Source organism: Lissotriton vulgaris, chromosome 2_2 (genome assembly GCF_964263255.1).
Source record: "Lissotriton vulgaris chromosome 2_2, aLisVul1.2, whole genome shotgun sequence".
Lineage (NCBI taxonomy): Eukaryota > Metazoa > Chordata > Amphibia > Caudata > Salamandridae > Lissotriton > Lissotriton vulgaris.
In genome coordinates, this window is record NC_141688.1 from 209,932,004 (window position 1) to 209,957,086 (window position 25,083).

A 25,083-nucleotide genomic window follows, 5' to 3' on the forward strand; every position below is an offset into this window, starting at 1 on the left:
AACAAACGGCATGAGAAAGGACTTGGGAAGGATAGTTAACGCCTTTTCTACTCTTTTAAAAATAACTCATTTCTTAATCCACTTGCATTACCTTCCCTTCCTTGCTTTCATTCTGTATGTCCACCCCTGCCCTCTCTCGCATGCCAAACAAGCACTGGCAAAACTAATGGGTTTCACCGATGCAAGACTTATTGGCGTTCCCAATATGTTTTAGCCATGCTGTATACTAACGTTGCAGCTGGTCGGCATGGCTAAAAGTTAGTGACGTAGAGGAGAGTGTTGTGGAATAAATTGGAGTGGCATAGAGTGTCGTGGAGGGAATTCCGTAGAGTGGACTGGCAAAGAGTAGATTGGAATGTGCATAATGCTGTAGTGCACTGCCGTTTTGGACAATACAAAGCAAGCAAATGGGAGTTAAAAACCTCAATCCAATGGTAAGCGATGGGCGGAATGCATTCCTAGGTATGCGTTCAGAATGTCCCCGAGAAGTCTTTAGCAGGCTTTGACCTAAAAGGGAACAAGGTTGCAAATGTGGTTGCTTACCATTTGTGTTCTTTCTTTGACTGCCTTCTCGTTACCCTCTTGATGGGCTTTGGAGCCCCAGTGGTCAAGCTCTCTGTTGGCTTAAATGAAATAATATGGCCATGTCTGAACTGGGGTGGCTAAGTGAGCTAAAGAATGGTGATGGATAAAACCCAGATCCGTTGACTGGGGGTGAGTGTCAGATTTGTTCAAACGCACCGTCCATCATCCCCTTTTGTATCGCTTTAAATGAAATAAAGCCAAACTGCTGTTTATACTGGCACTGTTACCATCTTTTAAACATAATTTGTAATAGAAAACATTGTGCTTCTAAATTTGTTGAACTATTTACAGGTCTTCATAAACGAGAAGGGGACTATTTTTTAGAATAAAAGACATATTATTGAAACTATTAAAATAGTTAAAATGGATTAGGTCATCCCGCCCCTAACTCAGTCAGACTTGCTGTTTAACAGAGCTGCCTATCGCGTTAAACCCAATGGCTGTCACACCTGGTAGGTTCTAAATGCCCTAGAATAAAACTGTGATCTTTTTAGTGGGAAGGATAACTAGCGTCTCTCACTCCTCTTCTTCTGAGTTGTGCTTGAGTAAGTGAGAGTGTTTGGAATCGGACACACCTGGGAAAACCTCTCATCCAAACAAGGTAAATATAGAGTCCTACCCCATACCCCGAAATCAATACGAACACCAGGTTGGTGTTTCACACTTTATTATACCCAGTTTGTCTGCAAATCATGGACACTATAATGTTTGTGAATATTATAAACAACTTGGCCTTTATTTCATCACACATCCCTTTCGTATTAGCTAGCTGTCTAACAGCACGTTTGTAATAGCTTTTCAAAATATGGCAAGTCATTTAAGGTCTCTCTTCGCACCTTATTGTCCCATCAGTTTTGAAGTTTAAAAAAAATATATTTTTTTATCATTTTTAAACTTTGAAAGCCACATTTTTCAGTAAATCTAAAATACAGTCATTTATCAAGCATGTTCATAACAATAATATAATTATTCAGTTACAGTAGTTCCAAAGAGTGCGCCACATTCTGTTGCATTTCCATTTCCACAGTTGGGGGGGAAAGACACAGGTCCCCCCCGATACTCATTCCACTTGCCTCATTTCTTGGGACACTCTCTTGATTTAAAAACCTTATTCTCAGCTATCATGCACTTGTCTGATTTCTTTGCCCATACCTGTTGAGATGGTCTGTCTGCCACTACCACCCACTATTTGGCTATTTCACGCTTCACTATAGTATAACCAAATGTGGTCAGTTGTTGTTCTACCTTTGTGAGGTCAGTATCTTTCCATATATTAAGTAGGCTGAGTTGTGGTGTAAGGGTGACTGCCTTCCCAAGTGCCTCCCGGATGTGTGCTGTGGCCCCTTCCCATATGGGTCGTATGATTGGGCTGTCCCAAATAGTATGAAAAAAGGTTGCTTCTTGGTGGCAGCCACGAAGGCATATTGTGTCCGATCTTGAACCTATTTTTGCTAGTGTAACCCCTGTGAGATAGGATCTGTGCAAAGTTGTTAGTTGTATCAGGCGGAAACTGAGAGTAATGGCCGCCTCCCTTGGGGACATCAGCGACGCTTTCCAGTCCTCATCGTCAATGGGTGCTAAACCTGTGTGCCATTTTTCCCGTAGTATGTGGAACGGGTCCGGTAGGTTGTTACACAATTTTCTGTATGTTAACGATATGGCTTTATTTAAAATGTGTTCATCCAGTAGCCGATCTTTCAAGGGAGACGACTCTGGTATCTTATTGATGTCTGGGAGTGCTGTAGTAAGAGCGTGTTGGATCTGCAGATATCGGAAAATCTCCCCTTGGGCTAGTTCATATTTATCCCTCAGTGTCCCGAACTTCAGGATTTTACCCTTTTTCAGCAGGTCCCCTACAGTGGAAATTCCTATGGTATCCCACTTATCAAACCCAGGCTGATTACATAGTAGTCCTAGTAGCTGGGTAAAGCATAATGGTGTGGATTGGCTCATCCCATTCGTCCACCCGAGGCAATTAGTCGCCTGGTGCCATAACGCTACTGTGTGGGCGTTGGGCCGATGGATCTGCCTTTTTGGGCTTTTGTGTATAGCGCCCCCATATATCCCTCTCTGCCCATCTGATATCTTTCCAGCATGTAAGCCAGATCCATCTGGGGGTGTTATGCCCAGTGGTTTACCACCACTAATTGTGAGGCCCAATAGTAGAGTCTCACATCACGGAGGGCAATCTCCCCCATCCTACCATCCCTTAGTCAACTTTTGCAACGCTATACGAAGTGCGCCTCTGTTCCATAGTAGTGCTCTCACCTCACTTTCTTCACTTGAGAAATAGGCATCCGGTACCTTATTTTGACAATTTTTTAGGACATAGAGGAAGCACGGAAGGGCCAGCATCTTTTAACGGGGCAGCTCGGCCCAGCAGAGGCCAGCCGTTGATCTTCTGGCAGGACCCCTTTCTCGTAGCTTTCGTCATACATGACCTGCAGATGTGGCGCAGTGTGGAAAGCAATAATTTTCAGAAATTCAATAGGTACCCCATTCAGTTCCATCGCCTTCCCCGACTGCATACAGTTAATGGCCCTTTGAATTTCGTCATCAGTAAGCTCTTATAGAGAATCTCTGTCTCCTTCTGAGAGTGTAGGTAAGTGAATATCTCCAAGCAGTTGACGGGAGTCCTCTGCTGTGTATGTTGTTGATGGAGTGTATTTTTTTCTAAATGATATGTAAATGCGTTTACTATATCTTGCTGGTTTGAGGTCTGTGTGGTTCCATTGAGGGTCTTCCTGGGCATCCATCTCTCCCCTTGCTCCCTTTTCTCCAGCAAAGCTAATAGCTTCCCAGCCCTGTCCCCCATTTTATACAGCTTGTGTTAAGTATATAAAAGTTTGGTCTTCATGTGCTCCCGCACTAGAGTCCTATATTCAAACTGTTTTATAGTAAGTCGGTGTATAGCCATATCTGTGGGAGATCTAATGCTATCTTCTTCCAGCTGTTGGGAGTTCACTTTCCAATTGTGAAATCTGCTGCTCTTGTTTTTTAGGTCTCGCACCTGGCGATGTCTCGCCTGCGAGACCTATAGTCACCGGCTATGCTTTCAAGGAGACAGGAGATGGGCACGCGCAGCATGCCGGAAACTGATCAGGTGCGTGTGTGAACACGCGCTCCGACTGTGAACTGTTGAGAGACAGACAGACACACACACACACACACACACCCCTCTAGTTTTTCCATTTCCAAGCAACGACACTTGAACGAACTGCAATAACATACTTTTTAGTCCATCAGTTAACGGAATACCAGAAGGGTTATGTACAGATGTGCTTTATGCTTATCATTGAAGAGAAACAGTCACAGCCGTCTTCATACCAAATGATGCGCGGCGCTGTCAGAAGAGGCGAACGCCTCTCCCTGCCCCTCATCCCTGTCTATATGCGCATAGGTGCGGAGAGCGTCTTTGTGTCTGAGCATCTGCCGCACAGCCCTTGCCCTTCCCCGCATGGGCTCTGAGCGCGGGATGCTCCCTCAGGAAACGTGCTGAGCTGCCTCAGGTGTGCAGCAGGAGGCGCAGCTGTTTACCTGCAGCGAGGGGCGGACGGGGAGAGGCACACAGCACCTCAGAGCTCCGGAATAGCAGCCGCACCAGCTGCATGGTGGAGCCGGACTGCGCGTAGGCCCCGCTGGCCCCAGGCGAGGAGGAACTGCTTGCCGTAGGCGCCGGCCCCAACCTGCCCTTCCGACCCTCGCCCAGCCAGAGCCATTTCCAGGTGAACCCGGTGACGGAGCGGGGAGCCCCGATGGACCGAGACAATGAGGCCACGCGAGGTGAGCTTTCAGAACTGGGACAAGGCGCTGAGCGAGGCTGAGCATTATGTGGGTAATGTGTAGAGTGAATTCATGACAGACAAGGGAATAGAGGACAGGTGCAGAGCAGAGAGACACGGCAGGCAAAGTTAAGTAGGATGCTCAGTAGTAGAGGCACAGGACCGAGTATAGCGATCTTTTGGTGTAGGTTGGCAAGAGGATGGCAGTGCCACGCAGAAGGTATGAGTCGTTTATAGGTGGACATGGAATCCACCCTAATCGTGGAGGATGCCAGGAGGGTGGTCAGGAATGTGATATGTCTAATAACTAATGTGTGAGGACACCTCAAAGTGTGTTTGAACCTGCCACATAGCCAGAATGACAAGGGTGCATTAGACTTGCATTAGGAAGTATGTGCTTAGCAGTGATACAGTGTATGCAGTGACAGACGCAGTAAGTGCTATGGGCAGGGGGCACCGACCTGAATTTGTTGTCAATGCAGTTGTGTAAGTGCACTGACATGTCCTAGAATGTGGATGATCTGCATGTAGAAGTTGCAGAAAAAAAAGGGTACGCTCATGTTTTGCTGATTGCATGGGGCATGAAGGACCGTGATGGTGGTCTGGACAGCTATCCTGTCAGTTTAGTGTAATGGGATGTGCAGACTTATCGCATTAATGACCGAGCTTGTGCAGGGTCACGTGTGTGTGTGTTTGCACCTGTTGGAGTTTGTTCATGGGCTGCATTTGTTATAAAATTGCACGGTGTGTGCAAACTCCTCAAGGGACAACATAGAGGAATTGAGATGGTTGTTTAGTATTTGTTTAAAATGACTCGTGAGAATTCTACATAGTTCTTCCTTTCTGTAGTGACAGCACAACATGGCACCCAATGGATCGTTTACTGTGTTATCTTAGAGTTAATTTACAGGCAATAGGTCAGCAATGACCATGCGATGTATGTGATTGCTGCATGGTCGTGGAATTAATCCCAATCTAATTGCTGTTGCAGACAATAGCCAAGTGCAGTTGGTTGATGGAAGAACATTCTGATCAGTATCTGGTTAAGTGACTAATTAATGAACGCTTCTAACTTGATACCCGTTGATGCTCAGGCATTCATGCTGCTTGCCAGTGGTTTGGTGCATTTTGTTGTCTACGGGTGCAGTTCTGTAGTTTTCTTTTTTCTTTTCTTTTTTTTTACTTGTTACTATAGCCCACTATTAGCATCATTGCCTGGCCCTACAGTACTTCCTTAAAGGCTTCCCATATGGTTTGTGCTGAGGCTACTGTCCCAACATTTCTTTGAAATAATTAACTGTCTGCGTGAGCGGATCTGCCCTAATATCTGGGATTTTAAGCAGCCATGGTCTAAGGACTATGGTGGCTCGCAGGCGTTGACTGAAGTATTTAAGTTTGACCCACACCGGAGAACAATCAGAGATGCCTCTTAGTAGAGCCTTAGGATTGGGGAAGTGACCGATATAAAAAAATAGTCAATGCTCTTGTATGCGTTAGTCGTAGGCGTATTGTGTCCCATCCGCCTGTAGAGATCAACTGATGTCCATTAGGCCCATGGTTTTTGGGAACTCAGCCTTGCGTGTATGGAGTCGTGTTTGACGTTGTTGTGGATGTCTATCTCTTTGGTCGTCCATTTTTTTTTTTGTAAGACGTTTATTAGTGTTCAAAAGTGCAGTACATATAGCAAAGCCTACAACCCTGCGGGCCGGCTGCAAAAAAGCGGTAGATCGTAAGGGTGAAGGTCTGTAGGGGAGGGTGTGCTGTGGCGCCCCACTTGTCTCTGGCATGTTAGACTTCAGGTATTATGGTCACATTACTTTCGATCAGCAAATAAACAGTTCCATAAGTGACGTCTTATTTTACAATGTTTCTAGAAATAAACCATGAATTCAGCAAACGAAACAGAACAGTTCGTATCGGCGTGTCCCAATGTTCCTTTCGCGGCTGCGCCGCGTCGTGCCTGTCCTGCTTGCACAGTGTCAAAAGAAGACCCCTCCAAACGGTGCCGCGTATACTGATAATGTCAGTATATTAGGGGGTCAGTGGTGCGCATGCGCAAATGATCGCGGACTTGAAGTGGGACAGCTCCTGTGGGTCGTGGTGCCTCGCCGGTCGCCGGCCTAGCCAGCGGCGTGTGTAGCAGTCAAGTGATCTCTTTGGTCGTCCATTGTCATGTTAAAATCGCCCCCCAAGATCAGGGTGCCTACTGGAAGGTCCACTATAATTTTCCCCAGGTCCACCACTGGTTCTTTACCTAGTGCCGGGGGAAGGTACGCTGAGACTACATTAACGGCTTTCCCCTCCCAGTGCCCCCTGGAACCGATCACGTACATGTAGGTGTAAGTGCCGCAGCAACACAAGACCGGGGGCTTGTGTTTTAAGATAGTGTTGCACTATACCTCGTTTAATTTTGTCCCCCCATCCCTATTACGTTCCATATCAGCACAGTGATATTTCCGTCCTAGCCATTGTCATAAGGGTGGTGGGTGAAAAGACTGGGGTATCCGGCATGACCCCATAGCTCTATTTCACTGTCGTCTCGACCTATGCATGCATTTGCCCCAATAGTTGGGCACGTGAATAACAGAGTATGCCATGCTATTACACGCTACACATTCTCTGAGTCACTTATCTGTGGCCAGTATGTCCCCTACCATGTTCAGGAGGTCCTCTCTTTAGCTGCCTGATGTCGATTCCATCCCCGTGCGGGATGCATCCTCACCTTGTTCAGTCCTTTGGTTGGATCTGTTAGGTCTGAGGCCACCATTCCTTTTTTGGTGTGGTTTTTGAACTCTGCGCCAGTCAAGACCACGCATCGTCCGGTAAGGAAAAGAACGACGTCCTGCCCTCCGGTTCTGTTCAGAGTTTTGCTTTAAAAAGCATGCCATACTTCACCTCCCTGTCTCGCAACGCTCTCTTCACTGCTAGGAACCTGCAACACTAGTTTTGGACTGCCGTGGTGAAATCAGGGAAGAACGCGACCACATTGTTCTCCAGTTTGAGCGGAGGATTGGCCCGCGCCGTTTGAAGTATTACGTCCTGCTCCCTATAATTAAAGACTCTGGCTATAATAGATCGCAGGGCGCCCCTGGCTGAGGTCGCCCTCCCGTGACACAATGGGCCAGTTCAGCAGAGAATCTCATGGCCTGTAGGTGCTTCAGGATCAGATCCTCTACAAAGAGATTCGAAGCCAGCCCCTCAGCTCGTTCCGGAACACCAAGGATGCGTGCATTGTTCCTACGTGCCTTACCTTCATATTCGTCTAGTTGTCTCTCCATCGCGGTGTGCTGGTCCTGTAGGTTGCTCACTTGCTGCTGAAGCAGGAAAGTGTCTTTACGTAGGTCCGTAGTCGTGCCTTCCAGGTCTTTCACCTTGGCATCCATTTTGCGTAGATCTGCTTGGGCAAGGGAAACTTCTATGTTGACCGTGTCAATAAGGGCTTCCAAGGATGTTCGCTCTCCCGTTATTGCCTTCATAATGTTGTTGAGTGTCAGATTGGTTTTTTTTATGCTTGTCTGAAACTTGCAGGTGGACTGTTTTCTGCCCCTCTCCCGCTTTAGTCCAGGCAAATTTAGCCAGCTTGTTTTGGGCCATTGGTTTGGGCCCCTTCCCACTCGCCATTGCTAGGCGCCGCTGCATCCTTGTATACAAACCCTTCAAGCCCAGTCCTAATAGTCCTCGCCGCCTGCCCAAAGGGATTTCCGTCCCCCTTGCGGCCTGTCTGGTTTCTCTGGTTATGGGCCCCGGTGTCTCAGCGGCTCTCTGCTCCTGGCACGCTGTGTGGTTGCAGGCCTCTTGGGGGACGAATTTATACCTCGGACTGCCCGGGTTTTAATCCTCCACCCCAGACTCTGTTGTGCTACCAAGTTGGCCCTGGAGGCCTCGCACAGCTCCCTCTATTACAAAGGAGTCTCTCCTATTGATCACGACTCTCACTGTGAGTCTGGGGGGCGCTAATTACATGGGTGCAATGAGCGGGGCCACAGCAGGCCTCCAAGAGTTGGAATTCCATACCAGCCCCAATTGGCTCTTCGTGTCAGATTTCGGTCTCTGAACGTGGAATTTCGCGCTGCTGCGTTGGCGCTTCTGAGGGTTCAGAGCAAAAAACATTAGGGGAACTTTGTCAGGGCTCCTGTCTCCCCAGCACACTGTATCTCCATCTGCCCCAGGTGTTCCTGTTCGGTAGCATCTCTCACTCTCACCTGGGCAGGGGATAGATGTGCGGCGATGCCCCTGCTCGCAAATTTCAGGGGTGTCAGTGCTCAGAGCACCAATATACGTGGTCCGACCGGCCTCAAAAGCCGGGGCCTCGATTTTCGACGTCGCGGCTCACCACACTTCAGCACGCCACTTCAAGCCTCACCCTGCTGTGCGGGCGGTGTGAAGGTCTTCTCGCGGTCGGAGTATCAGCCCTCCTACTCTGTCCTTGACCCACAGGAGAGCTGGGAAAGCCAGAGAGCCCCTATGGAGCTGCGTCTTCTCCTCATCCCATTAGACTGCCGCCATGTTTTTCGGCGCTCCGGCACCGGTAGTCCTGTTCAACTTCTCCTGCTGTTTTGCAAGACGGTTCTCAGCTATGCTCGTCCCTGCTGTAGTCAGGGGCCGGGGGACCATCTTATTGCTGGAGATTTACAATTTATCTGCCAGGATAAATTCAGGATACACGGCGAGGGTCCCGGAGCCTCGCTAGTGTGCTGCCAATTCCTGTTGGCTGCTAGCCACGCCCCCAACTCAGCATTTTTAGTATCAACTCTGGCAGCTTATCCACATGACTGGAGTTCTGGACTTTTTGGTTCCGTCCAGAGGTGTCAGGGTACAACACCCAAAGACCCCGGAGTCCCACCTGCCTTGGTGCACAAATGAACAGAAACACGGGCTTCTCGATGGTGGCGTCAAAGACCAAAGGTTTATTACTGCAGGGACACAGAAGTCACAGAATCTACACACGGGCAGAATCTAGGAGACTGTTCGATTTGTACATTGAGGGTTGCTCCTTATATACCAAAAATTGTGCTCTAGGCAAATATTTCACATGTCGGTACATTCCCAAACCTTTTGTGTCTCTAAACAATAAATATTTGGCGTTACACAGGAACTGTCGATAATATCTGATACCAAACATCACGAAGAGGGGTTCCCACCAGTCCATCACAATCCCTTGTCAATATTGCATTCAAGACCCGGACCGCCTCATCGTAAAGTTCGTTACCTCCCCCTAATAAAGGCCCAGAAGGAAAAGGAGCAGAGCCAGGTGCAGAAGATAGAAAACGGGATAAGAGATGTTTGTGGGTTGTAAATGGGCAAGGCTACCGGCTTCGGCCGCCTAATCATGATCAGGTACAATGGACAGGAAAACCAGTTCAGGTGGGCTGGCCTCGGGCAGAGGAGGCAGCCTTTGTCGAGTCATGCAGCTTCAGCGTGATCTGGTTTAAGGTGCACGTGTCATGTAAGAGGTGAATCTCCGGCTAAGGCTACGTGTCTTTAATCAAAGTGAAGTGAATGAAATGATCAGAGGCTATTGCATATGTGAGGGCAAGGAACCACAAAAATGGCGGCCACGATCTAAGATGGATGCCGTGTGTATATCAGAAATGTGTCAGTGGAAGGAGTGCTCTTGCTCGTAGCGTAGCGAAAACACTAGGATATACTAAATGGATCATTTGCGGTTCGCTGATACTAATTTTATGTATTTCCGACAAACTTGAAAACACGGGTTCAAGTCGTCACGGAACCGTCACGGAACCTCAGACCCTCCTTTTGCCCTTACATAGGCAATTACTCAATCTATGTCTGAATCTAGTTCTATGCTCATCAGGTCAGTGACATGTTGTTGTATCATCATCCTTTCTCGTGTCTTTTCTCCAAATGCAGGTGGTTTCCTAAAACAGGTTGTAGCACAAAGACTACACAGAGCAGGACCACACTGGATAATCAGACAACATGAGAATAGTAATATTAAGATGACACCAATGACCATTAGAACCTTCCATCCCCACGCTGAGATCAGAGTCCAAACCCACTCCATAAAGGACCAGTTTCCCTCATCTACATGTATGGAGTCCGAAATCTTGTGCAACTTAGAGATCGCCTCGTAAACTGTTGGAGCATTATTAGGAATAAAGACACAGCAGCTCGATTGGATCATTCTGCATACCCCACCTCGATCTGCAAGTATAACATCTAGAACCATACGGTTCTGCAATGTCATGAGCCTATCCGCCTGAAGCTCAGCTGTCAGATTGCTAAGGGCACCAGCAGTTTCGGTAATAGTAGATTCAACTACCCGTGTTAGCTGACGTATGTTTCTACTATTGGCCATAGGCCCCCAGAACGGAAGGAAGCCTTTGAAGAAGTCTCCAGCTTCCTGACCAGCGGTATCTTCCTTACTGAAAACACCTCTAGCTACTCTTATTCTGTGGTAATCCGGTGAAGCAGTGTATGTCGGAGGCAACAATCGAGCAATATAACATGAACCTGAAAAGTCAGCAGGCAACCATGTATAAGCTCTGTCTCGACAGATGAAGTAGGTACCCCTGGCAGTAAGGAAGGCAGGGGAAGAGTTAGCCGGAAACACATAAGTCTCTACGCACTCACTCCTCCCTAGCTGAGCTCTCGGATTTCTCCCATTACCTTGCAAACAGACCTGACCTCGGTGAGGTACGACCCAGATTGGAGTTGAGCTTTTACGCTTGCTTTCTCCTAAACTAAGGCGATACTCTGAAGTATTCCAACTTAAATATACTCGCAATTCGTCTCTAGGGTAAGATGGAGTATTATTGACGTCTTTGATCATGTCAATAATTCCCTGGACTAAAGCTTTGTTGGCAGAGTTATATTTAGTGGAGCGTGGTGGGCGTGGAGGATAGGTCTCAAGAGCATAAGCAAAGATGGTTTGAAGGGCCTGAAATGATCCATTGTAGCTGAAAGGCAAAACCAGATAGGGAATACCTTTATCCATAGTGTGGGGTATCAAGCCACACACCCAACAGTCTGTCGTGTTAACTACCAGTTGGTGTTGGTGCAAGAGCTGTACAAAAGTATTATTAATGAATTCTGAGCGTCGAGCTTGCTCATGTTCCGGAAACGAGTGAAAAGAGTGTATAGAAGAAACAGTAGAAATAGCAGGATCAAGGGGAGGTACTGTAGATACTGGCACAAAAATCAAATTTATGCTAAAGACAATTCCACCCACCAGTGTTGCTAAAACAATCAAAAATGTAATGGCACATTGCATCAAGAAACATTTGCTATGAAGAATTCTATTTAGTCTGTTTCTGCGAACGTAAATCACATTTTCTCGTTGCAGCGCAGGAAGTTCCATCTTCTACAATCCGCTCGCGACCACTGATGATGTGTACGTAGATGAAAATGCCTCTGTCAGCCCTGGGAGTTCCCAGTACTAACAGAAAGATCGACCTTGTGTCAGACCCCTGCAAATTCAAACTAGGCACACAGCCACGACCCTACGGCTACCCAGACGGCAAGGCAATTTATTAAAAACAATAAACAATAGCAAACTTCCTGGCTGAAAAGCAAAAAAGTCCAATGTATATAAATATCAAAATCACAATATGCAGTTGCCTGCTTTATTAGTTCGTTTTATGGCTTCTAAGGTTGTATCTTTTCCTTGCTGGTACTGTTTGATCGGAAAATAGTGTATCACTAGCAGCTGTTGCAGAGTTTACGTTCGCAGATGGCAAAGTTTCTTCTGATGCTGGAGACAAATGTTCAATGTTCAAAGTAGTCTTTTCAAGAGGAGAGTCACGTTTCAAAGTGTCAGAAATCAAATCGGCATCGCTGAAAAGGGACAAATTTTGGAGTTATTTCAGATTCGGAGGCACCAATTCCCTTCTTCACCCAGTCGTCGTAGGGCAGCGGCAGTGGAACACGCTTTACGTGAGAAGCGTGGATCCAGTTCTTCCGGCCAGCAACACGTACAGCTGTCCTCGTTGCCAGCAGGATTTGGAAGGGGCTGATGTAGCGAGGCTGAAGATTCTTTGTCCTCGCGAAGTTCCGGACCACTATGAAGTCACCCGGTTTCAGTTGATGCCCTGGACTCTCCGGAGGCTTTGGCAAAGCATCAAAAACCTGTTGATGAATAAGACTTAATTTAGCAGTCAAGTCATAAAGATAGTCTATCAACATAGGATATTCAATGGAGCAGAATTGTTTAGGCCTTGGCACACCCCAGACATTTGCCGGGCGGCCAAATACAATCTCATATGGAGAAAGCCCTATTCTAGAATGCACTGTTGCTCTCGTTGATAACAAGGCCAAAGGAAGTGCGTCTGGCCAAGCCAAACCTGTGGATGCTTGAATTTTGGCTATTTTAAGCTTGAGGGTGCCATTGTAACCCTCGACTAAACCAGCAGACTGGGGATGGTTCGCACTATGAAATTTTTGTTTCAATCCTAGACCAGCACACACACTCTGCATAACTTTCCCTATAAACTCACTTCCGTTATCTGACCATACAATCCGTGGCATTCCATACCTAGGGAAAAATTCTTTGAGAAGAATTTTGGCAGTTGATAAAGCAGTGTTGTCCTTTAGTGGGTATGCTTCTATCCACCTGGAAAAAGCACAAACTACCACCAGGACGTATTTTAAATTGTTGCAGCGTTCCATGTGAATGAAGTCTAACTGTATTACTTCAAAGGGACAGGAAGGAGGAGCAAAATGACCAGCTGGAGTTGGAGTTCCCTTGCCAGGATTATACGCATCAGGCAACATCCAACGCTGCTGTTCTGTCAAATCGATCCAACATCCATTTATCTCTCAAGTCGATACGACCTTTTGTCTCTTCCTCCGTTTTGAAATAACAGTCATGTGGCTCAGAATCACTCGACTCTTGATCAGTCGGCAACAATGTTGCTGGATTCAATACATTGCATCTTTTGATCTGAATATGACTCGCTAATAACGTCAGCTCGTAACCAGATAATCTCGCACTAGTAAGGTGTTGTGTCTTCGTTCGGTTCATGAGTGTGTCCACTGCATGAGGAACCATGACCACTAGCATATTGTTCATCACCAAACCAGCAGATTGTCGAATGGAAGCTGCAGCTGCCGCTGTAGCCCTCAAACAACTAGGCAATGCTCTAGCTACCGGATCTAATGTTGATGAGAAATACGCACAAGGGCGTTGTTTATCACCAAACTTCTGTGTCAAGACACTCAACGCGCAACCTTCTCTTTCGTGAACGTAGAGCGTGAATGGCTTACTGTAATCAGGTGTGCCCAATACAGGAGCTGAACACAAAGCTTTTCGTAATTCAGCAAAACTCTTTTGACATTCATCAGACCATGGCACCGGACTCGGAACATTTTTCCCAGTCAAAGCTACCAATGGCTTTGCTAAAAGTGAAAAATTTGGGATCCATTGCCTACAGTAAGAGGTAATACCTAGAAAGGCACGTACTTCCCTCTGTGTGCGTGGAACACTCATCTGCGTAATTGCTTTTATTCTTTCTGGGGTCAACTTCCTTCCCTCCTTTGACAAGAGATGACCTAAGTAGGTTACTTCTTGGCAGCAATATTGCATTTTGGAAGGTGACACCTTATGATTCAAATTAGACAAATGATGCAATAGTGAAATTGTAGCTGCCTTGCAAGTTTCCTTGTCATCGGCAGCCACCAAAAGATCATCTACGTACTGTACTAGGGCAGAACCTGGAGGAAGGACAAAAGAATCTAACTGGCTTTTTAAAGCTTGACTGTAAATAGATGGACTTTCACAGTAGCCTTGTGGAGCGCGTTTAAATCTGAAACTGCGACCTCCTAAACAGAAGCCAAAAAATATCTCTGCTTTCCTCGGCTATCGGAATGCTGAAAAAGGCATTCTTCAAGTCGATGACTGAGAACCAATTGGCTGTAGCGGGAATCAATGTTAGCAAGGCAGTAATGTCTGGCACTACAGGAAACTGCGGAATTACAATCTTATTAACTTCTCTAAGGTCTATGACAAACCTATAGACTGGAGGCTTTGTAGGATCTGTTCGTTTCAAAATCGGCAATACAGGACTATTACAAACATTTCCTCGCGTTTCTTCAACCACACCTTTTTTAATCAAATCTTGCACAATCAATAAGAGTGCACGCTCACCTTCATTCGATATTTTATATTGAGGAATTCTTGGAAATTTCACATTCGCTTTCAAAGTTACTACATACGGTGGAATCTCTAGTAGACCTACATCATTGGGACCAGTCGCCCAAAGAGAATCAGGGAGTGAACGTAGCTCCGGCGGGAGTTTGTCCATTGACAAGTACATCGGAGAGGTGAGTCTTTTACCCAAAGTAAGCTGTACTCCTTCCGGAGAACAGTACAATGTCGCATATAGTCGTTTTAACAAATCTAAACCAAGCAGATTTTCATTACAACCTGTCGTCAAAATTAAGGGTGCTTTCAATTGACACGGTCCAACAGAAATAGACAAAGGACCAGATATCGGGTTGTACACAGGGGCGCCTGAAAAACCTACGGAAACATTTGTTGAGCCAGACAAAGGTGCGCCAGGGAGTTTCGCATGCATGATAGAACTTTTTGCGGCACCAGTATCCAACAGAAACGGTTCGACTACACCTGATGTTGCTACTGCGACATAAGGCCCACTCTGATCCACTGGAACTGATACTACTCCCTCTCTCTGTCCATGGCTGTCCTAGTACCCATTTTGTTGAAATCCCTCTTCAACTTCACAATAATCCTCAACAAGATATTGCTGAGATCTATTCTGTTGAGCTGACTGTACATTTTGTTGATCAAAGTGATTAGAAGGACGATCATTCGTTTGTGGAGGCATAGCACCTCGTCCCCGACCTCTAGAATTCTGTGCAAAACCACCACGACCTCTCTGAGCTGCTGCCGCATTATTTTGCGCTAAAATCTGACAATCATTTTTATAGTGACCCTCTTTCTTACAGTACGCACACTGATTCCACTGGTATTGAGGCCTGGTCGAATTATAATCTGTCTTTTGATACGAATTCTGTTGCATATTAGTCTGATTCGTGCGAGGCGGATACGCCTGCTGTAAAAGAACTTTAGTCTTTAAATCTTTCGTTTTCTTCTCTGATTTCTCCTTTTCCTCTTTATCCCTATTTTCATAGTACTGTGCAGTCGCAAGTATTTGCGCTGTCGTAGATACAGCCCACGCACTTTCTGAGTCTTTCAATTTATTGCATAATTCGGGTAACAAATTATGCACAAATTTATCGACAAACAATCTCTGTCCTCCTTCAGTGCTCATATCCTGACCACTATGGTCTACAAAAGTCTCTTCGAACCTCGTGAAGAAGTCGGAGACACTTTCGTCTTTCTTCTGCTTGCATGCGGATAATTTATCCCAATTAACACGCAATGCTGGCATCAGAGTCTTCATTAAATCTATTATTCTGCCAGGAAGATTAGCAATTAGGGGTTCGGGTTTCGCACCACCTGTTTGTTGAGCATCTGCTGCAGTGATAGCTGCCCAATCACCACCTAAAGCAGCCTGATGATCCTCTCTACGAATTTTAGCCCACACTGGTTGTGGAACTACATTACCAAACAACATATCAATGTCGGCTAAGTTCATTATACAAGCCTCAACTGTCTGTGTCAATTCCTTGTAATATCCGGCTGGATTCTTACGTGGATCTGGCAAGGCCTGTTTCACTGCTAACACTTCTGCTCGCTTCCACGGAATATGTATCCATACTCTTTGGAACTGTGCTGGAGCAGCTGCAATACCCGCATTATCATCACGTTGTACTGCCTCGCGCCAAATTGGAGGAACTTCCCTCATAGGATATTGGCGACTTGGCTTCATTCTACCTTTCTCTAAATCTCTCGGGGAACGAAGAGATGGATCAATCCTAAAACTCAAAATGAGTTCCATCGCTTCCTTTATATTATCGCCCACTATCATTCCAGCAGCAAACTCTTTTTGAATTTTAATTAAATCTTCCAAATCTGATTCGACATCGTCTTCTTCTATTTCCTCACGCAACAACGAGCATATCTCGTCGAAGACGTATCGCTGCGTTGGCTCTCCCCATTGCATAAATGTCTCTAACACATCTTTCGTACTATATCTTCTAACTTTTGTAATCCATCTGAGAGCTGTGGAGTCTAAAACTCCCCGTTCCTCAGTACTTGGAAGCTGACTCCGTCTCTGAACAGAGTCAGGAGTAGGAGTCTTAATCAAGGTTTTATATATAGGCGACAGCATATTAGTAACAGAATCAGTAATTCTTCGACGAACAGAAAGTGGAGTTAGTACACTCGCAGACATAGAGAACGCAGTAGAGGTAGGAATAGATGACGAAACAGTAGGAGTATCGAGGAAAATAGTTTGAGGACCAATAGGTACAGTGGTAGGTATAGGAGCGGGCAGTGCGGGAAGAGGAGGAGCTGTAGGAACATTTACATTCACCACAGGAGGTATAGGAACTTGATTCTGAGGAACAAGAACACCAGGTTGTCCAGCAACCGGCAATTGAACATCCGGTATAAGTGGAGCCGCAGCACCTTGTGCGTACGGTGGAGGCGACCGTAACAGATAAGATAGCAGAGGATCGTTTTCGGAATCCTCCAGTATCTTAGCCATTTTCGATGGCAAGGCAGGATAGCACTTGTCAATCGCTAAGTTACGCTCTCTAATGGCTACATCTATGGCTTTCTCACACTCGTCAGCCTGCAACTGCTTAGTCGCTTGCTCTAGAGTTAACTCTTCTAGTTCTTTTTGCTCTTTTTTCAACCTTTTCATTTCTCTCTGTTTGGATTCTTTCCGCCAATAACGAAAAGAGTCAAACATTGCCGGCCGGGCTTTCTTCCTAAACAATTTCGCTTCTAAATTGTCGAGAATCTCTTGTTCAAAACTACCATGCAGTGGCCAGCTAAGGACACCATCCTTCTTACAATAACGGACCCATATCTCATTATAAGTTATAGGACCCACACCATACTTACAATATAGGTCATATAGGGGAGTCCCAATCGGAGGAACCAGACAGGAATCCTCTAATTGTGAGTCACTGTTGCAACTAAAACAAGACAACATTTTCCGACTTACCATTCTCAGTCCGGAACACAAAACAAACAAACACGGAACAAATTGTGCACTTGAACCAAGAACTTAGGCCTACCAAAAACGAACTGATGTATCGATACCCAAAACTGAACCAAATAGATTATCGTAACCAGAACAACTAGTGATAATCTTACGAAACCAAACCAAACCAAGAACCGATCAAGGATTTTTAACAATCCTCACAAAAGTAACCAGCTAGCTATCACTAAATACTTAACTGAGTCACTGAAGACGTCACCAAGGAGAAACCCGTCACGTTTCGCTGTACTAAGGACTGCACCACTTCGGGTCCAAGACAGGGCGACGGTCAAGGCAACGGCCCACTGCAGCCGTCCTGAACGGGAACCCTCGTGGAAGAGAACTTCAGGGCCACTTTTGCGATATGCCGGGATCGATGAAGTGGGGCGCCTCCCTCAGGAATCTTCACACGAAGCTTCTCGAACTCTTCAGGCTTTTGGACCGGTACCGAATGACGTCGCCCCACGTTGGGCGCCAATTGGAGTTCTGGACTTTTTGGTTCCGTCCAGAGGTGTCAGGGTACAACACCCAAAGACCCCGGAGTCCCACCTGCCTTGGTGCACAAATGAACAGAAACACGGGCTTCTCGATGGTGGCGTCAAAGACCAAAGGTTTATTACTGCAGGGACACAGAAGTCACAGAATCTACACACGGGCAGAATCTAGGAGACTGTTCGATTTGTACATTGAGGGTTGCTCCTTATATACCAAAAATTGTGCTCTAGGCAAATATTTCACATGTCGGTACATTCCCAAACCTTTTGTGTCTCTAAACAATAAATATTTGGCGTTACACAGGAACTGTCGATAATATCTGATACCAAACATCACGAAGAGGGGTTCCCACCAGTCCATCACAATCCCTTGTCAATATTGCATTCAAGACCCGGACCGCCTCATCGTAAAGTTCGTTACCTCCCCCTAATAAAGGCCCAGAAGGAAAAGGAGCAGAGCCAGGTGCAGAAGATAGAAAACGGGATAAGAGATGTTTGTGGGTTGTAAATGGGCAAGGCTACCGGCTTCGGCCGCCTAATCATGATCAGGTACAATGGACAGGAAAACCAGTTCAGGTGGGCTGGCCTCGGGCAGAGGAGGCAGCCTTTGTCGAGTCATGCAGCTTCAGCGTGATCTGGTTTAAGGTGCACGTGTCATGTAAGAGGTGAATCTCCGGCTAAGGCTACGTGTCTTTAATCAAAGTGAAGTGAATGAAATGATCAGAGGCTATTGCATATGTGAGGGCAAGGAACCACAAAAATGGCGGCCACGATCTAAGATGGATGCCGTGTGTATATCAGAAATGTGTCAGTGGAAGGAGTGCTCTTGCTCGTAGCGTAGCGAAAACACTAGGATATACTAAATGGATCATTTGCGGTTCGCTGATACTAATTTTATGTATTTCCGACAAACTTGAAAACACGGGTTCAAGTCGTCACGGAACCGTCACGGAACCTCATGACCAACCATTTATTAGACCTGATATATACTTTTCTCATGCAACGGTTTTCTGTGAAGAAAAGAGAGGTTGGCTCATGCTGCACTCCTGCTTTGCTACACTGGATAGCAGACAATACCTCTAGTTAAAAATATGGTTGTACTCTGAAGCTTACTGTTATTCTTCCTATAAGAAAAACAGTTGAAGAGCCAGGTCTTGAGTGTTTGCCTGAAGATGTTCAAGGAAGGAGCGTGTCTGATGTCGATCGGTAGCTCTTTCCAGGTCTTGGCCGCGATGTAGAAGAATACTCTTCCACCTGTTCTGGCTCTGCGAATGCACGGTGTTTCAGCGAGAGCGACGTTGGTGGATTAGAGGTTTCTCCTGGGTGCGTGGAAGGAGATTCTCTCTTTAAGGTATTGGGGTTCGGTGTTTTGGAGGCATTTGTAGGAGTGGGTGAGTATCTTGAAAGTAACTCTTTTCTCAACAGGGAGCCAGTGGAGGTTCCGCAAGTGGACGTATCGCAGGTCTTGGGTGATGTGTTCGCATCAGTGGGTGCCGAGGACAAGTCTGGCTGTGGTGTTCTGTATGGTATGGAGTTTGCAGAGAGAGACTTGTTGATCCCACATAGAGGGCGTTTCTGTAGTCCAGTCTGCTATGAGTGCGTGGGTGATGGTCTTCCTTGATTCAGGGGATCCATTTGAAGGTCTTTCGGAGGATGCGGAGAGTGTTGTAGCAGCTGGAGGCGTTGGCGTTGACCTGTCAGGTCATGGAGAGGGAGGAGTCTAGTACCAGGCAGAATTTTCGGGTGTGGTCTGTGAGGGTGGGAGGGCTGTCGAGGGCGGTGGGACACCAGGTATTGTCCCATGCAGAGGGGGAGGGTCTGAGGACAAAGACCTCTGTCTTCTCTGAGTTGAGCTTCAGGCAGCTGCTGCTCATCCAGGATGCAACGTCCTTCATCCCTTCCTGAAAGTTGAGTCTGGTGGTGATGGGGTACTTGGTGAGGAAGAATATAAGTTGGGTGTCTTCAGTGTAGGATTTTATGCTGAGTCCGTGCAGTCCGACGATGGCGTCGAGGGGGGCCCTATAGATGTTGAAGAGTGTGGGACTGAGTGACTATCCTTGGGGCACTCCGCAGTTTACTTCTGTGGGTTCGGAGAGGAAGGGTGGTATTCTGATTCTTTGGGCTCTGTCGGTCAGGAAGGAGTGGATCCAGTTGAGGGTAGTTCCCTGTATGCTGGTTTTGTGGAGTCTGGCGGCGAGTTTGCAGTGGGAAATGGTGTTGAACGCTGCAGAGAGGTTGAGTAGGATCAGGGCCTTTTGTGTCCTCGGTCAAGGAGGGTGTGGATGTCTACTGTGATGGCGAGTAGAGCGGTCTCGGTGCTGTGGTTACAGTGGAATCGGGATTGGGAGGGGTAGAGGATGGAGTTTTCTTAGAGGAATTTTGTTAGCTGGGTATTGACGGTCTTCTCGTTGACTCTGCCAGAGAAGGGGAGGAGTGAGATGGGTCGGTAGTTCTTGAGGTGCGTTGGATCTGCTGAGGGCTTCTTAAGCAGGGTTCTGACTTCTGCGTGTTTCCAGTCGTCGTGAAAGATGCCAGTCTAGAAGGTGGCATTGATGGTGCGTCGTAGTTCTGGAGCCGTGTCGGCTCTCTGGAAAATGTGCAGTGGGCAGGAGTCCATGGGGGCTCCTGAGTGGATGCCTTTCATGGTGGTGACTGGGGTCCAGGAGGAGATGGTGGGCTGGCTGGAGTTGCTGGATAGGAGAGTGGTTTCGGAGTCCAGTGTCTGGTCGTCGAAGATGTTGTAGAAGCCCTTGATTTTCGGATGGTAGCAGGATCTGAGCTTGTTGCAGAGTTCCTGCTATGGGGCTAGGTGTGGTGACTAGCTGTTTCAGTCCAATGTTGGCGAGGTTGTCCAGGAGGATGGTGGAATTGGGGTCTCTGTGGTTGTTGAGGTGGAATTGCAGGTCTCTGATGAGTATGTAGTCCTTGGAGGCGATGGCGCGGGGTGCGATGAGATCAGTGATGGTAGTGGTGAACGAAGTGCGAGGTCCGAGGGGGGTCTGTAGGCGAGTGTGCAGCGTAGTGTGGTTCTAGGGTTGGTCTGGACCTGGAAGTAAAGAGGTTTGGTGGTTCTGGATCTTGTATCTGTCAGGGATGGCGGTGGTGATGTCGGGGCGGAGGAGGCGTTAGTCCAGGTTTCTGTAAGGAAGGCGACGTTAGGTGAGAGGGTGTCGAGGAGGTCCCAGAGGTCTACGGCGTGGCTGTTCAGGGAGCAAACATTGAGGAGTATGCACCTCAGGGCTTCGTAGGTGTTGGCGTTCGGCACAGTGGCCGTTGGGGTGAGGGCGAAGGTCTGGCGGCAGTGACGGCAGGAGTACTGTCCGTGGGTGGTGGTCGGCGTGGACAGCTAGTAGTTGTTGTTACTTCGGGGTTGAGTGCGAGGAGGGCAGCTGAGTCGTAGCAGTGGATGGTCTTAGATCCTCGGTCCCTGGCACTGGTCGTGATCAGGTTGCGGACAGGTTATGTCAGGCTTGCCTTTGGCGCGCTTTCGGCACGCGGCTGCGCATCGGCCACCATTAAATAGGGAAGGGGCAGGAGCAGAAACCGGCAGAGGCACGATCCGTCAGGGACCGTGGGAGTATTTAACAACAAGGGATGGTGATGGACAGAGTCTCTGAATTAAGCAGAATACTCTCACCCAGTCAAGAGATCAGGGCTAGATCCAACACCGTTTTTTAGCTCACTGCACCATCCCAGCTCAGAACCTGGCTATTTGCAAATTAGTCTGTTCCTGTCCCAGTGCATGATGGGAACAGGGCAAACCAAACTACCAAGCCAATTCTTACACTGGAAAGGAAACAAGCTTCCGGGGACCAGTTTCTGGCATTTCAGCCGTCGGCGGCCCGGCTTGCTTGAATCCTGATGGTGCAATGAGCAAGGGACTCACATCTGAGTATACCCTTCCACGCTTAGGGTGGACAAAATATTTAACAACAAGGGGTGGTGATGGACAGAGTCTCTGAATTAAGCAGAATACTCTCACCCAGTCAAGAGATCAGGGCTAGATCCAACACCGTTTTTTAGCTCACTGCACCATCCCAGCTCAGAACCTGGCTATTTGCAAATTAGTCTGTTCCTGTCCCAGTGCATGATGGGAACAGGGCAAACCAAACTACCAAGCCAATTCTTACACTGGGAAGGAAACAAGCTTCCGGGGACCGGTTTCTGGCATTTCAGCCGTCGTCGGCCCGGCTTGCTTGAATCCTGATGGTGCAATGAGCAAGGGACCGTGGGGGTAGCAGCAGAGGGAGGGAAGAAGGGCGCGAAACTGGCAACAACAGGAAACAAAAATTTGATCTAGTAGGCAGCCAAAAAGAAAAAGCCTGTTGTCAGTAATGAAGGCTGAAAGTAAGTAGAATTAATGTAACTGTACAATGGAAGGGCCCTCCAGGGACACGACTGGAGAGCGAGGGTAGTGATGGGAGTGGAAAGAACTGTGAAAATCTTTTGGCCCTGACATTGTCACCGTTGCTAAACGGGGAATAAACAAAGGAAAAGCAACCAAGTCTAAAATCGCTAAGCGTTCCTTAATGTCAGCGCTTGAAGCGGGGACCAAAGAAAGGGCCACTTCCTCCTGGGGAGTCCCCGCGTGCTTTTGCCACTTAAAAGTATGGCCACCGGGCTGAGGGGCGACAAAGCGCTGTGTTAAATGTAAATAAGACGTGTGGGTAGTCTAGGCCTGACAGGGCCTGCTTGTAAAAACACTGCTAACCTGCTCACCGAAGCCAATATGAAGCAATAACTGACTTCCCACACTTCAGCCTAGGACTGCAGGGGATGTCCCCGTGGGGCTTCGTGGCAGCGCTCAGATAAACAAAACACTTCTAGAAGGCGCATGCCATCCCGGATTACAATTAGTCTAAAGCTGTCACTGGCACATGTAGCAAGAAGTACATCCTAAATTATCACACATAATTTATTGAGCAACTGCTACACTCCGATTTGTGAACTGCAGTGCAGGCAAATTTCATTTAATTGCACCCCCTGACGCAGGGATGGCATATTCATTAGAGCCCCCTGACACAGACAGCAAATTATTTAGCTTTCAGATTGTGTGTTTTGTGCGCATTGCTCATGTTCCATAATCATACAATTAAAAACTAAAACATTTTTTTAGTTAAACATGATCTCCTACGGCCGTTTCCCATCCTGCTTTCATGTCGCCGTCGATCATACTTACATTTGCAGTTTGAGAGGGAGGAGAATGAGACAAAACATTATTCGCGGTCTCGGGTGATGGCAGTAAAAATATGTAATTAGCAAAACAAACGAGCAGTTAATGTCTCACCGCCGCCGGCCTAAAACCGGAAGTTCGGGAACATCACGCCTCGTGGGGCGGGACTTCCGCCTTCTGCGGGAAGCCGATTCAGAAAAGGGGGTGGTGATGAACAGAGTGTCTGAATTAAGCAGACCACTCTTACCCAGTCCAAAGATCAGGGCTTGATCCATCACCGTTATTTATCTCACTGCACCATCCCAGCTCAGAACCTGGCTATATGCAAATCAGTCTGTCCCTGGCCCAGTGCATCATGGGAACAGGGCAGACTAAACTACCAAGCCAATTCTTCACCAGAAAGGAGACAAGCTACCGGGGACCGGTTTCTGGCATTTCAGCCGTCTTCGGCCCGGCTTGCTTGAATCCTGATGGTGCAGTGAGAAAGGGACTCATGTCTGAGTATACCCTGCCACACCTATAGTGGCCAAAAACGATTCAGAAAAGGGGGTGGTGATGAACAGAGTGTCTGAATTAAGCAGACCACTCTTACCCAGTCCAAAGATCAGGGCTTGATCCATCACCGTTATTTATCTCACTGCACCATCCCAGCTCAGAACCTGGCTATATGCAAATCAGTCTGTCCCTGGCCCAGTGCATCATGGGAACAGGGCAGACTAAACTACCAAGCCAATTCTTCACCAGAAAGGAGACAAGCTACCGGGGACCGGTTTCTGGCATTTCAGCCGTCTTCGGCCCGGCTTGCTTGAATCCTGATGGTGCAGTGAGAAAGGGACTCATGTCTGAGTATACCCTGCCACACCTATAGTGGCCAAAAACGATTCAGAAAAGGGGGTGGTGATGAACAGAGTGTCTGAATTAAGCAGACCACTCTTACCCAGTCCAAAGATCAGGGCTTGATCCATCACCGTTATTTATCTCACTGCACCATCCCAGCTCAGAACCTGGCTATATGCAAATCAGTCTGTCCCTGGCCCAGTGCATCATGGGAACAGGGCAGACTAAACTACCAAGCCAATTCTTCACCAGAAAGGAGACAAGCTACCGGGGACCGGTTTCTGGCATTTCAGCCGTCTTCGGCCCGGCTTGCTTGAATCCTGATGGTGCAGTGAGAAAGGGACTCATGTCTGAGTATACCCTGCCACACCTATAGTGGCCAAAAACGATTCAGAAAAGGGGGTGGTGATGAACAGAGTGTCTGAATTAAGCAGACCACTCTTACCCAGTCCAAAGATCAGGGCTTGATCCATCACCGTTATTTATCTCACTGCACCATCCCAGCTCAGAACCTGGCTATATGCAAATCAGTCTGTTCCTGGCCCAGTGCATCATGGGAACAGGGCAGACTAAACTACCAAGCCAATTCTTCACCAGAAAGGAGACAAGCTACCGGGGACCGGTTTCTGGCATTTCAGCCGTCTTCGGCCCGGCTTGCTTGAATCCTGATGGTGCAGTGAGAAAGGGACTCATGTCTGAGTATACCCTGCCACACCTATAGTGGCCAAAAACGATTCAGAAAAGGGGGTGGTGATGAACAGAGTGTCTGAATTAAGCAGACCACTCTTACCCAGTCCAAAGATCAGGGCTTGATCCATCACCGTTATTTATCTCACTGCACCATCCCAGCTCAGAACCTGGCTATATGCAAATCAGTCTGTCCCTGGCCCAGTGCATCATGGGAACAGGGCAGACTAAACTACCAAGCCAATTCTTCACCAGAAAGGAGACAAGCTACCCGGGACCGGTTTCTGGCATTTCAGCCGTCTTCGGCCCGGCTTGCTTGAATCCTGATGGTGCAGTGAGAAAGGGACTCATGTCTGAGTATACCCTGCCACACCTATAGTGGCCAAAAACGATTCAGAAAAGGGGGTGGTGATGAACAGAGTGTCTGAATT

At 47.4% G+C, this 25,083-nt stretch overlaps 1 protein-coding gene across 4 annotated transcripts in view; it reads left to right on the top strand.

Moving 5' to 3' along the window:
- LOC147729254 (uncharacterized) overlaps positions 1-25,083 on the top strand; it is a 690,765-nt gene that overhangs the window by 43,412 nt on the left and 622,270 nt on the right. The window lies entirely within an intron of this gene.